This window comes from Arachis hypogaea, chromosome 18 (assembly GCF_003086295.3).
Source record: "Arachis hypogaea cultivar Tifrunner chromosome 18, arahy.Tifrunner.gnm2.J5K5, whole genome shotgun sequence".
NCBI classification, from domain to species: domain Eukaryota; kingdom Viridiplantae; phylum Streptophyta; class Magnoliopsida; order Fabales; family Fabaceae; genus Arachis; species Arachis hypogaea.
In genome coordinates, this window is record NC_092053.1 from 28,676,061 (window position 1) to 28,686,134 (window position 10,074).

General features: G+C 34.5%; 1 long non-coding RNA gene across 1 annotated transcript; it reads left to right on the plus strand.

Moving 5' to 3' along the window:
* The first annotated feature begins 5,167 nt into the window (after nucleotides 1–5,167).
* Nucleotides 5,168–6,985, plus strand: LOC140181530 (uncharacterized). Its single transcript, XR_011876237.1, has 2 exons — nucleotides 5,168–5,528; nucleotides 6,665–6,985. It is a non-coding gene; the product is annotated as an uncharacterized lncRNA (long non-coding RNA).
* The last annotated feature ends 3,089 nt before the right edge of the window (nucleotides 6,986–10,074 follow it).

Sequence of the window (10,074 nt, forward strand, 5' to 3'; positions counted from 1 at the left end):
CTTAAAGCTACTGACTCCGATAGAGGGTATACAGATACTACTCCCATATGAAGCAGTAGTGGGGTTAGCATATGACCCCAGAGTCCTTCTGGACTGTTCATTTCCACTTATGTCCATGATGGAAAAAGGGAGATGATGCGGATTGCAAATTAAATTTTTTTTTTTGAAAATCGAAATTAAAATAAAATAAAATAAATGAAAAATTGAGTATAATTTCGAAAATTAGAAGAAAAAGAAATAAAAGAAAATTAAAAACTAAATTAATTAATTAAAAAGATGTGGGTGAGGATTTTCGAAAAATGAAGAGAGAGAAAGTAGTTAGGAAGTTTTGAAATTTAAATTTTAAATGTGAAAGTTAAATTTTGAATTTTGAAAAAGTCAATAATATCAGATAAGGATTTGAAAGAGATTTAAATTTTGAAAAAATTTGATTTTTTTGAAATTTTAAAACTAAGATAAGATGAAACAAAAAGTTTTAAAATAAAAATCTGAATTTTTAAGGGAAAATTTCGAAAATTACTTAAAATAAAGGGAAAAGATATTTTTGAATTTAATGATGAAAGAGAAAAACACACAAAAGACACAAGACTTAAAATTTTTAGATCTAATGCTCCTTGTTTTCGAAAATTTTGGAGGGAAAACACCAAGGAACACCAAACTTAAAAATTTTAAGATCTAAACACAAAGAAGACTCAAGAACACTTTGAAGATTCACAAGAACAACAAGAACAACAGAAAGAACACCAAACTTAAAATTTTTAGAAAACTTCAATAAAATTTTCGAAAATTATAAAAAGATTAACAAGAAAACACCAAACTTAAAGTTTGGCACAAGATTCAATCAAAGAAAAATTATTTTTGAAAAATATTTTAAAAAGAAGATACCCAATCACCAAGAACATAAACCAACGCTCTAGCCAATTGAGCAGTAAATGTAACACTTGTTTTAAAGAGGTATTTTTAATAACTAAAAATAAATTTTTTGAAAACTAATGTTTTGAGAAAGCACAAGTAAAACAAGAAAAGACACAGAACAAGAAAAACCAAAGATCAAACAAGAAAAATAAACAAGAACAACTTGAAAATCAAGGAAGAATAAGAACACAAATTCAAAAATTTAAGAGAAAAAGATAAGAATGCAGTTGACACCAAACTTAAAACATGACACTAAACTCACAAAAAAATTAAAAATTAATAAAGAAAAATAATATTTTTGAAGATTTTTTTTTTTGAAAATAAATTAAAGGACTCAGATTTGATGACTCTATAGCAACAAAATAAATGATTCCTAATCTAAGCAACAAAATAAACCTTTAGTTGTTCAAACTCGAACAATTCCCGGCAACGGCGCCAAAAACTTGGTGCACGAAAATTACTTCACACTATGTAATTCCGCACAACTAACCAGCAAGTGCACTGGGTCGTCCAAGTAATACCTTACGTGAGTAAGGGTCGAATCCCACGGAGATTGTTGGCTTGAAACAAGCTATGGTTATCTTGTAACTCTTAGTCAGGATATAATATCAATAATAATTCTTAGTTTTAATTGTAAAAGTCAAGGGGCATAAAATAAATACTTGTTACTCAATAATGGAGAATATGTTGGGGTTTTGGAGATACTTTGTCCCTTTTATTTTAGCTTTTCTCTTGTACTCCTCTCCACACACGCAAGGCTCCCTCCATGGCAAGCTGTATGTAAGGTGTCACCGTTGTCAATGGCTACTTCCCGTCCTCTCAGTGAAAATGGTCCAAATGCTCTGTCACAGCACGGCTAATCATCTATTGGTTCTCGATCATGTCGGAATAGAATCCCTTGATTCTTTTGCGTCTGTCACTACGCCCAACAATCGCGAGTTTGAAGCTCGTCACAGCCATTCAATCCTTGAATCCTACTCGAAATACCACAGACAAGGTTTAGACTTTCCGGATTCTCATGAATGCCGCTATCAATTCTAGCTTATACCACGAAGATTCTGATTAAGAAATCTAAGAGATACTCATTCAATCTGATGTAGAACGGATGTGGTTGTCAGGCACACGTTCATGGATTGAGGAAGGTGATGAGTGTCACGGATCATCACCTTCTTCATAGTGAAGCGCGAATGAACATCTTAGATAGGAACAAGCGTGTTTAAATGGAGAACAGAGATAATTGCGTTAATTCATCAAGACGCTGCAGATCTCCTCACCCCCAGCAATGGAGTTTAGAGACTCATGCTGTCAAAGAGTACAAAGTTCAGATCTAAAAATGTCATGAGGTGCGAAGTTGACCTCTAAAAGTTGTTTTTATACTAAACTAGTAACCTAGGTTTACAGAAAATGACTAAACTATGATAGATGGTGCAGAAATCCACTTCTGGGGCCCACTTGGTGTGTGCTGGGGCTGAGACTTAAGCTTCTCACGTGCCTGGGCTGTTTTGGGCGTTCAACGCCAGGTTGTAACCTGTTTCTGGCGTTGAACTCCAACTTGTAACTTGTTTCTGGCGCTGGACGCCAGACTGCAATATGGAACTGGCGTTGAACGCCAGTTTACGTCATTTATCCTTGAGCAAAGTATGAACTATTATATATTGCTGGAAATCTCTGGATGTCTACTTTCCAACGCAATTGAGAGCGCGCCATTTGGAGTTCTGTAGCTCCAGAAAATCCACTTTGAGTGCAGGGAGGTCAGAATCCAACAGCATCAGCAGTCCCTTTTCAGCCTGAATCAGATTTTTGCTCAGCTCCCTCAATTTCAGCCAGAAAATACCTGAAATCACAGAAAAATACACAAACTCATAGTAAAGTCCAGAAATTTGATTTTTAATTAAAAACCAATAAAAATATACTAAAAACCAACTAAATCATACTAAAAACTAAGTAAAAACAATGCCAAAAAGCGTATAAATTATCCGCTCATCAACCATCTCCAACAACTCAATCCTTATCCTCATCACAAATGCAGCATCCACCTCCTCCTTCTCCTTCCTTTCATCAATCTACACCAAGATTATATCTAGCCATTCCGTCTACCATTCTTGATTCTGCATGGTATCCTGATTCAGGTGCCTCCCATCATCTTACACATAATGCCTCCAATCTTGTGTCTACTGCTGATTATACAGGTTCTGAGCAAATTTATGTTGCAAATGGTGCATATATTCCTATATCTAAATTGGGAAATTCTGTCTTATTTGATAAAAATACAAAAAGAACTTTTGCTCTTAAGAATCTTTTGCATATTCTTCAAATTGCCAAGAATCTTCTTAGTGTGTCAAAGTTCTGTCTTGATAATAATGTTTATTTTGAATTTCACTGTTTTGTGAAGTCATAGAACACCTAACAAACTCTTCTTCAAGAATTGCTTAGACATGGGTTATACGTTTTTGATACTCTTACGTCTGTTGGACTTAATTCTTTTCATCATTTACCACATGCATATTTTTCTGGTTTCACTGTTAATAATATAATTTGACATCTAAAATTAGGCCATGCATCCAATCCAATTGTTAAGAATGTAATGCAACAATGTAATATCTTTTCTGATCATATTTCTAATAAAAACAATGATTCCATTGTGTGTGAAACTTATTGTTTAGCCAAAATGCATTCTTTTCCCTTTCTTGCATTTACTACTATTTATTCCCATCCTCTTGAATTAGTCTTTATTGACATATAGGGCTTGTCCCAACTATTTCTCGTTCTGGATACAGGTATTATATTAGTTTAGTTGATGCTTATTCATGATACACTTGCTTATATTTATTGCAATCTAAGTCATAAGTTCCACAAATTCTGATTCAGTATAAAAATTTAATGGAGAATCAAACTGGATGTAGGTTAAAAGAAATTCAGGTAGATAATGCAAAAGAATTTATATATAATGTTGTTAAGAATTTTCTTCAAGAAAATGACATCATTCATAGACTTGCCTATCCTTACACACACCAATAACAAGGTGTGGTAAAAAGGAAACACAAGCATGTCAAAGAAAGTGGATTTGGTTCTATTAGCTAGTGCTGGCATGCCTGAGACCTTTTGGGAGGATGCATTTTTCACTGTCATTTTTTTAATCAATAGATTACCAACCCCAACTCTAAAAATGAAATTCCCTTATAAAGTTCTTTTGGGCTATCAACCAGATTATTCAATATTAAGGATCTTTGGTTGTGCTTGTTTTCCACATACAAGGCCATACAATTCTCATAAATTGGATTTTAGATTTGAAAAATATTTATTTCTTGGTTATGCACCTCAATCTAAAGGTTTTAAGTGTCTTAGCAAAACTGGAATGATATATGTTGCTAGAAATGTTGTATTGATGAGTTTGTGTTTCCTTATTCTGCTATGTTTGCAGATTCTATTTCTTCTAAGTTTGATTTTAATCGGTTATGTATCAAGAGAAAGAGTAAGTTGTAATAGATTTAGTGTCAGAGGCTGAACCAGTTTCGATTGAATTACGAAAGGTGACACCATTAGAATCAGCAGAACCTGGGAGCTAGATGAAGCGAGTATTAGAAGCGATAAACCCGTCGTTCCAATACCAACCTGCCTTATAACCTTTCTGCATCGAGTTTATCTTGTATATTCTGCTTTGCGTAGACTTTTAAGCCATAAGAATATCCTGAATTTGCAAACTAAACATGTCAAATCTTTCTGTTTTTCTTTGACATGTTTAAGAAGGGAAGTTACATTAGTATGAGTCTCTTCCATTTTATATCAATTTTCGAGGGCGAAAATTTTTATAAGGTGGATAGGATGTAGCAACCCTCAATTTTAAAAAAATATAAATATAAATAAGTTATAATTTATTTTATAAAACTAGAGTTCCTTATTTTTAGAAAATTATTTTTATTATCAGTAATTGAACTGATTTTATAATAATTTAAATTTAATCAAATTATTATTATTATTATTATTATTATTATTATTATTATTATTATTATTATTATTATTATTATTAATTATAAAGTATGAAAACAAAAGGCGGTTTATGTTTTACATTAAGCTACATATATATCATTACTATCATTACGCATTATGATTGCATATATTATTATTGTTATTATTATTATTATATGCGCATCTATATATATATATATATATATATATATATATATATATATAAAAGGCGGTGGCCATTTATTTAAGGAAAGCTATTGTATGTGTATACACATATATGAAATATCTAGTTATGATTATCTGCCGCCATATACATATATATAGTATATGAAGAAAGGAGTGGCGAGAGAGAAGAGTGACCGAGAGAGAAGCGTGAGAACGTAAATCCCTCCAAACTTCTGGCTTCGATTTTTTACAATCCGTAACTCCAATCAAAAATCTAATCCGATAAAAGTATTCGTATCCTCTTCTTCTACACGTTGGCACCACGTTTGATCGGTGGAAATTGACGGTGACGTAGTTCCTCTTTTCTTTGGATTTGGCCAACGAGAGTTTTAGGAGGTAAAGACGATTCTGGACGTTTTCTTCTTCGATAGCTCGGTCAGAAAGCTTCTCCAGAGCTTTGAATATTTTGATTCCGTACGAAGGTATGGTTTTGGTTTCTTGTAGTTAATGTTTAATGTCACGTGAAAACATAGGCTAGAAGACCTTAAGATAGGAATGGACTGAATGTATAATTGATGGATTGTGTATATGGAATAGAATGTGTGGTTCAGCTGTTGTTAATAATTTGCTGTTGAAGTTGGTCAGTTTGAAAAAAGATTTAATATTGATATTTGTTTGATTATGAAATAATTTGTTACTGGAAATGATTTGAGTGACTGAGAGGTGTTTGGTTTGATAGTTGGGACCCTTGAAGGGTGGTAGAAATTTGAGTCTTAGAGGAGATATTGCCAAAATTTCTTTAAGGATTGGAATTTTGATTTGAGGTAATATTTTAAAAAGAAAGAGATTATTATGTGGCTTGTGCATTTGAGACTATTTATTGACCCTCTGTCGCAAGATGTGACCGGGCACTTTAACTCCCCGGATTCCCCCATGGGCATGCATAAATATGAATATTGAATATTATTGAGCTTGGAGTTTAACTCCATGGAATACTATACTATTGAGCTTGGAGTGTGACTCCATGGAATATTATATTTGAGCTTGGAGTTTGACTCCATGGAATATTATTGAGCTTGGGGATGCGCGCACAGAGGGACTATCCAATGGTTAACTACCAGGACATGTCGGGTTGGCTGTATAACCGACAGATGAGACTCATCAGCCATAGGACAGGCATACATCATATGCATTTGTTTGGTTGCTTGAGCGTGCATCATTTTGGTTTGCTTAATTGTTTAATTCTGCTTATCCGTTACTTGTTCTACTTGCTGTAAATGTTTCTCTATCTGTGTTTTCCTTACTTGAACTGTATGTGTATGTTTTCTGAGAAATCCTTCTTGGCGAAGGTGTGAGGAGAGAGGATTGTTCCACCAATGATTCGGAGGATTAGAGGAGACAGAACGTGAATTATTAGGTTAAAGTTAGATTTAGAACTAGACTACCTTAGACAATTTACCTAACTTCCGGTTTAGTTGAATTCTTAAGCTGAAATCTGAGTGTCGAAGTTTTAGGAATGCCTCTGGCTTTCCCGAGACCTTTTATATTAACTATGCGGGCACCTTTACCATACTGAGAACCTCCGGTTCTCATCCCATACTATGTTGTTGTTTTTCAGATGCATGTCGAGAGACACCTCGTTGAGCATTTGGGTATCCTCCTTACGAGCGAAGAACTGTCTTTTGGACTGTCATATTTTGTTTTATGCTATGTATATATGTTTATAGAATCTCCGCATGTATATCTTGTGTTTTGTCCCTCCTAGAGGTCGACTTGGAGATACAGGGGTTTATTTTGTGGTTTGAGTTTTATTTTGGGTTGTATATATACATAATTATATACTCTGGTCGGCCTTAGCTTCGCAGGTCGAGTCTGAAGCTTGCTATCTGAGTTTTGGAACTCTGATATGTATATATATGTGTTCAGTTATCTTTCGATTTTACTTGTCCGTTTTACGAATATCCATGCGAGTGTGTCACGATTTTCTGTTTATCAATTTGTTTAGCTTGTTCTTCAAGGCTCCTAGATATGATTTCACCCAACTATATCTATGTAGATATCGTTTTCTTTTAGAGGTCGTAATACCTTGCCACCTCTGCTTTACGACTTAAGCGTAAGGCCCTGTGTGGTAGGGTGTTACATTATGGTCTCTTCCATCAATTCTCACCTCTTCTTCAAACTCTACAAGTAATTTTAACAATACCATCTTTCATACCATTGCCAATACTAGCATCGATTCCTACACTAATCACCACTTCACCTACTCCCCGTAATACTAATGTTACTGACCTAATGAAACCACTCACCCTTCAAGCATTATTTCTATTTCTGGTACTGAAGCTCCATTATCTCTTTCACCTCAAATTTCTTCTTCTATTAATACACATCCAATGGCTACCCGATCAAGAACTGGTCACTCTAACCTAAGCAACTCAATGTCTCCATTACAACTATTGATCTTGTGCAAAATACTCCTATCACTATTAAATATGTACTTACTTCTCCTTATTGGCTTCAAGCAATGAGAGAAGAATTTAATTCTCTATTCAAACAAAACACTTAGCAACTAGTTCATTCTCCACCTAATGCTACTGGTATTGGTAGCAGATGGGGTTTTGCCATCAAGAGAGCACCCGATAATAGTATATTAAAGTATAAGGCACGTTTGGTTGCCAAGGGATGTCACTAACAAAAGGGAGTTGATTATTCACAAATGTTTAGTCCTGTGATAAAGCCTGCCACAATTCGAATAGTTTTGTCTATTGCTTTGTCAAAAGGGTGGATTTTAAAGCAATTCGATTTCAATAATGCCTTTTTGAATGGTGATTTAGAAGAAACGGTATACATGTCACAACCCTCAGGCTTCTCTTCATCAGATTCTTCTCTTGTGTGTAATAGAGCCATTTTTGGGCTCAAACAGGCTCCTAGAGCTTGGTACAATAAACTCTCCTCTACTCTTTCTAAGTTTGGTTTTGTAAGTATAAAATATGACCCTTCTTTATTTACAAAATTTGATTCTAATTTAACGATTTATATCTTAGCTTGTTGATGATATCTTGATAACTAGAGATAATACTTCTGCAATTACTACCTTAATTACTCAATTTAATTCTATTTTTTCTCTAAAAGATTTAGGTAGCATCAGCTATTTCCTTAGTCTTGAATTCAATAGACTTTCAACTCATCATTTACACATCATACAGTTAAAGTATGTTAGAGACCTTTTGAAAAAAGCTAGAATGTCCAATTGCAAGCCAGTACCCACTCCTATGATCAGCAGCATCCAACTAACTTCTCAAGGATCAGAAGTTTCTGAAAATCCTACATTTTATAGGTCCCTAATTGGGGGACTGCAATATGCAATCTTAACTCATTTTGAGATTGTATTTTCGGTTAATAGGATGAGTCAATTTCCTCAAAATCTTCTTCAATCACATTAGAATGCATTAAAATGTATTCTTAGATATCTTGCTGGATGCATTGATCATAGTTTACATTTTACAAAAAAAAATTGATTTCAGGATTTTAGTTTTTGCAGACTCAGATTGTGCTAGTGACTTGGACGATCACCGATCAACCAGTGGATACTATCTCTACCTTGGTTGCAACCTGATTATCTAGTCAAGCCGCAAACAAACCACTGTTAGTCGTTCCTCGACAAAAGCAGAGTTTAGATGCTTGGCGGATGCTACAGCAGATACAGTTTAGTTGAATAATCTTCTCCATGAGCTTAGGCTGCCTCCAACTATTTACTGCGACAACCTTAGTGCAATCTTTCTTGCCGCCAATCTTATCCTTCATAGCCGATCAAAACACTTTGAAGTTGATCTACATTTTGTTCGGGATCTTGTGAACAAGAAGCAATTGTTTGTGATTCACATCTCCTCTCATACTCAAGTTGCTGACCTTTTGACAAAGCCTTTATCAACAACATCCTTTGAGCTTTTTCAATCCAAACTCAGAGTGTGTAATCCTAGGACTCTGAGTTTGCCAGGGGAGAGAGGTTTGGAGAATATAGTAGCAAACTTAATTGATATAACAGAATCATGACATTAGCTCTGCTATATAAATATATTGGAACTGTTTATTTTTTTCAAGTCATCAGTTCTTACTAATCTTGGTTCTATTATAGCTTGTACTTTCTATATAATGTAATGTCTTTTTCTAGTTTAATGAAGGAAATTCACAATTTATTTTACAATAATTCTATTCTTCTATGGTGTATCATTTTTATTCTCAGTTTTATTTCATCACTTTCTAACTATTCTATCAATATATAATAATTTATCATTGATGGAGTGATAATATATAATGGTGGTGGAGGCATCAGTCTCTCTTGTGGAAATTGTTCGGAGTTCCTAGAACGGGAGAGAGGGAAGGAGATAGCTTCGAAATTAGACCCAACAGCAGATGAAAAGATAAAAGATATGGCTAATGAAGAGACATCTTTGGGGGCTGATGTTGAGTCCAAAATAGAGATAGAGCGACGGAGGGAGAAAGAGGATGACAGGTTAATGAAGGAAGAACAGATGATGAAGGAAAATGAGGAAACTTGGGCATTGGCAGTGGAGTCGGGTGCTGTTTTGTACGATGAAGAAGAGGATATTATGGGGATTTTGCAAGCTCAGAATGAAGAAATAGCAGCAAAGAAAAAGATGGCAAAACAAAAGAAAAAGCAAGAAGGAGTCGTCCGAAGAACCGTAATAAGGTGAGTAAAAATTTGTTTAAAAGAGTGTTAGCTGCTGGAATATTCGGGGGTTGAGAAGGGATGGAAAATTGAGTATATGGTAAAATCGTTGAAAAAAATTATAAATTGAACATGTAAGGTCTGCTTGAAACAAATAGGAAGGTGATCACTAAATTTGATGTTGCACAAATTTGGGGTAATAATACGGTGGGATGGGAGTATGTGGAGTCTACAGGGATTCAGGGGGTTATTGTTAATTTGGGATGATGTGATGTTTAAAGCTAGTAATTGTTATAAAAGGGAGATGTGGTTATGCGTGGAAGGAGTGTTAACGAAGAACA